The sequence below is a fragment of the Erythrolamprus reginae genome, chromosome 2 (genome assembly GCF_031021105.1).
Source record: "Erythrolamprus reginae isolate rEryReg1 chromosome 2, rEryReg1.hap1, whole genome shotgun sequence".
In the NCBI taxonomy this organism is placed as follows: domain Eukaryota; kingdom Metazoa; phylum Chordata; class Lepidosauria; order Squamata; family Dipsadidae; genus Erythrolamprus; species Erythrolamprus reginae.
In genome coordinates, this window is record NC_091951.1 from 5,876,492 (window position 1) to 5,881,491 (window position 5,000).

At 38.3% G+C, this 5,000-nt stretch overlaps 1 pseudogene; it reads right to left on the minus strand.

The window, feature by feature from the left end:
- LOC139163264 (vomeronasal type-2 receptor 26-like) overlaps positions 1-743 on the minus strand; it is a 28,032-nt pseudogene extending 27,289 nt beyond the window's left edge.
- Between the last annotated feature and the right edge of the window lie 4,257 nt (positions 744-5,000).

Genomic DNA, 5,000 nt, shown 5'->3' on the forward strand with positions numbered 1-5,000 from the left:
GAAGATAATACTTAGAGGTTCAGCTATAGCAGAAGAAAGCTTTTTTTAGGAAGTATGCACAAAGACCATCTGGTTTGACTGATAGAAAAGGTTTGATGTCTCGGATTGCTTTTTCAACATGGTCTACAGTGAAACTACAGTGAATGGTTGTCCAATCTCTTCTTAAAAACGCACAGTTTTGGAGCATTCACAATGTCTGGAGGCAAGAAAAGCACATTTCATTCAAAATAGCACATAAACAAAGAGGGGGGGTCTTTACCAAAGCAACAGAGGGCAAGACAAGAAACAGTGGATGGACACTAATCAAGGAGAGAAGCAACTTGGAATTAAGGGGAAACTTACTAACAGTGGGGAGTATTCAAGTTTAATTGCATTTGTATGCCACCCCTTTCCAAGGACTAACCAGTGAAATAAATTTCCTCCAGAAGTTGTGGGTGCTTCATCACTGGAGGTTTTAAAGAAAACGTAGCTGAAATGGTATAATATCCTGCCTGAGAAGGGAGTTGAACTAAAATACTTCCAAGGTCTCTTCCATCTCTATTCTGATTGATCTTCTAACACTTTCTCCAAGAAAGACATACCTGAGGGATTTTGTAGGTGCCCAACAAAGTTGAAATTTGGATGGAAATGCCAGTCTCAGCCTCTTCCAGAACAGCCACTGTGTTTCTTTGCCGTCCACACTTGTAGTTGGGAACATTGGCATCCCCATCTGAAAGCAGATCCAGCAATGGATCGGAAGTCATTTCTACCTTAAAGAAAACTTGATAAATATTGTAACCCAGAGTGATGTTAGGCAACAGACAGACATCCTTATTGATCTCCTCAGTGGCAAAAAGGAAGGGCAGAAATTTCCAATAATGATTGGATGATGGTCTGCAGATGCAAAAAAAGATGAAAATAACATAGCTTTCTTTCCTAATAATACTGTACTTTTCATCCATTCGTTACTATTATTCCTCCAAACAATTTGCAAACTTCCATACTATTATAATGGGTGGAGGGGATAAAAGTAATTGAAAATGTTGAATCCTTTACTAGTTTTAGGAACTATTCTTACCCTAGCATCACTTCAATTTCATTTATTGGTCTTCAAGCATTTCAACCCATATTGGAAGGACTATTTACTCTCTCTGAGTGAAGGTGGGTGATATACACAGATAGCTTTCATGTTGCAGAACAGCTCTAGGATTCTATCAAATAATATTCAATTCTAAGATACCGAATGGCTAAAAAATCCTTTATTATTAGCTCTTGTATATTTTTCATATGATAAATATTTGTGGAGTTGAACCAAACTTACTGAGAATGGCTTTACCTGGATGATTTTTAGAAACTTTTAAAGACCAGATTAGTCTGCCCACCTCTAAGGCAGAGTGAAAATTAAGCCAAGTTGGATGGACATTTGTTGGGTTTGTGCTGGTGATAATTGTTGTTTCTGGGGCTGCTTCCCCCCCCTTTTCCTGTTTTTTTCTCCTTTTAATTGTAAGTTATCCATAGTCACGCAGTCTATGAATAAACCAACCAATATAATAGAGATAATATCCAACAAACCAATATAATAGAGATAGTATTTTCATTTCTTTAAAATGTTTCATTGTCCCCTAACATGAATTCTTAAATGAGAATCAGAGATATATGCAAACTCTCTGAATGGCTATGTTCTTAATTGGGATGCTTTGAAACTAAGAGTAAATTTTGGTGTGGGAAAACAAGAATGGAGCTATTGCATATCTGATGCAAAGAGAAAATACAGTATTCCTCTGTGGTTGAATCAGGCATCCTTGGAGTCCAGCTCGGTTGTAGGTTGAAGTAGAAGGGAGAGGTCCTTCTGTTCTTCTGTGTCTATACTGTAGCTCTGCTCATAAGACCTAGATTATAAGACCATAGAAAATGGAACGGAGCAAACATTGTGATTGGGTTCTTAGACTTTACTATTCACAATGAGCTTCAGCATTTACAATAGCATGGAATAGAAGAGAGAATATTTCACCAGAAGAGCCCTTCACTCCTCCACTCGAAACAGAATATTCTACGAAAATAGACTAACAATCCTGGGCCTAGAAAGCCTAGAACTACGGTGCCTAAAACACGATTTGAGTATTGCCCACAAGATCATATGCTGCAACATCCTACCGGTCAATGACTGCTTCAGCTTCAACCGCAACAACACAAGAGCACGCAACAGATTCAAACTTAATACGAACCGCTCCAAACTTGACTGTAAAAAATATGATTTCAACAATCGAGTTATTGAAGCGTGGAACTCATTGCCAGACTCAATTGTGTCAACCCCTAACCCCCAACATTTCTCCCTTAGACTCTCCACGATTGACCTCTCCAGGTTCCTAAGAGGCCAGTAAGGGGCGTACATAAGTGCACTGGTGTGCCTTTCCTCCCCTGTCCAATTGTCTTTCCTTTCTCTCACTTATCATATATATTCTCTTCCTTTCATATATCCTCTCCTCTAAGTTCACTTTTACCCTTATATATATTACCACATGTCTATTTTTCTTCCTATGTATTTGTGTATTGGGCAAATGAATAAATAAATAAAAATAAAATAAATAAAAGAATCATAAAATAACTAAGCAGAAGGAGCAGATCAAGGAGAGAGCACCTTGTGTTGTTCGAGAATTGGAACTGTAGTCATTCATTAAAAATGGGGTGTCTCTAATGGAGTGCAGGACTTACTCAAGGAACTTTATTGAAGGACTTCGGTCAAAGCTTAACGATTCAAACCTAGTGTCCCTTGCAGAGATTATGCCGCTAATGAAATAATCTCCTGGCTTATAATGATTGTCTGGGTCCACTTCACCCTGCTCCAGAGTCAGAAGGCATTTGGCTTTGTGTATCTCACAAACTCCCTTTGGCCACCGAAGCAGGATAAGTTGAAGCACTAGCAACATGATTGGAGCCTTCGCTGTGACATCTGATTTTTAACAATGAGTGAGATGAAGAAGTGGAACAAACCAAAACCTCTTCCAGGAAAGTAGCTTCAGATCTAGTCCGTGTCCAGCCAAGATACATAAACATATCTGCCTGTCCTGAATCCAGCTCCAGATCTTCTTCCTGCCTCCAGAGTCATTTATGCATCTAGTAATATAGATACCAACCAATTTTGCTTTGAGTCTGGTATTGATATCAAACCAGCTTCTGACATCTTTGTGGAAAATGTTTTGAAAGTTTGTGGAAAGGGTCCTAACATAAAAACAACAAAATCACTATAATTTGGATAATTACAAGGAAGGGAACCATCTGATCCCTGAATGAGTCAACAGACGATGCGCAAAGAGAGAACTCAAAGTTGTGGCTCCAAACTTTGAAGATGGGACAATGTGGGAAACTGGAGAGTTTTTTGCCTGTAGGCATGCATGTTTTTATGTGTGTATGTGTATATGTTTATAATATAATTTTTAAATCAAATAGATAGATGATAGATAGATAGATAGATAGATAGATAGATAGATAGATAGATGATAGACAGGCAGACAGACAAATAAATCTGATTCCTGTTTTCTTCTATCATATTTTTTTCTTTTTGAAATTCTTATTATCATTAAGTCCACTTATATTTTCCAAGAAATAACTGCAAAAAATCTTTATGCATTTTATTCTGTAGGGGTAATCCGCTCAATTTCTAAATGGTCACTGTTCTGCTGGGCTCTCTGGTAGGAGCCTCCCGAAAATTCAAGGGTACAAATTTCAGACACACACACGTTTGAAAATTCAAAACAATGTTCTTTATCACAAAATTCAAAATAAACTAAGCACTCTTTTTCTATTGCAAAAAGCACTCGTCCCAAAACAACCGGGTAGTCTGTACAATTAACCTTAAGCAGTCATTAAGTACTTAGCTAGCAGTTGTAGTTAAAATGATGGAGACTCTACTCAAAAAGAGGATAAATCAGCACCTAAAAAACAATAACTTATTGGACCCAAATCAGCATGGCTTTACTGAAGGCAAATCATGTCAGACTAATCTCATTGATTTCTTTGACTATGTCACAAAGGTGTTGGATCAAGGTGGTGCCGTGGATATTGCCTACCTGGACTTCAGCAAAGCCTTTGATACGGTTCCACATAAAGAGCTGATAAATAAATTAGTGAAGATTGGACTTAATCCCTGGATAGTACAATGGATTTGCAGCTGGCTGAAGCGTAGACATCAGAGAGTTATTGTTAAAGGCGAGTATTCTGAGCAGGGACAGATTACAAGCGGTGTGCCACAAGGGTCTGTTCTGGGTCCTATTCTTTTTAATATGTTTGTGAGTGACATAGGGGAAGGTTTGGTAGGGAAGGTTTGTCTATTTGCCGATGACTCTAAAGTGTGCAATAGGGTTGATATTCCTGGAGGCATCTGTAATATGGTAAATGATTTAGCTTTACTAGATAAATGGTCAAAGCAATGGAAACTGCAGTTTAATGTTTCCAAATGTAAAATAATGCACTTGGGGAAAAGGAATCCTCAATCTGAGTATTGTATTGGCAGTTGTGTGTTAGCAAAAACTTCAGAAGAAAAGGATTTAGGGGTAGTGATTTCAGACAGTCTCAAAATGGTGAACAGTGCAGTCAGGTGGTAGGGAAAGCAAGTAGGATGCTTCGCTGCATAGCTAGAGGTATAACAAGCAGGAAGAGGGAGATTATGATCCCGCTATATAGAGTGCTGGTGAGACCACATTTGGAATACTGTGTTCAGTTCTGGAGACCTCACCTACAAAAAGATATTGACAAAATTGAACGGGTCCAAAGACGGGCTACAAGAATGGTGGAAGGTCTTAAGCATAAAACTTATCAGGAAAGACTTAATGAACTCAATCTGTATAGTCTGGAGGACAGAAGGGAAAGCGGGGACATGATCAAAATATGTTAAAGGGTTAAATAAGGTCCAGGAGGGAAGTGTTTTTAATAGGAAAGTGAACATAAGAACAAGGGGACACAATCTGAAGTTAGTTGGGGGAAAGATCAAAAGCAACATGGTAAAATATTATTTCACTGAAAGA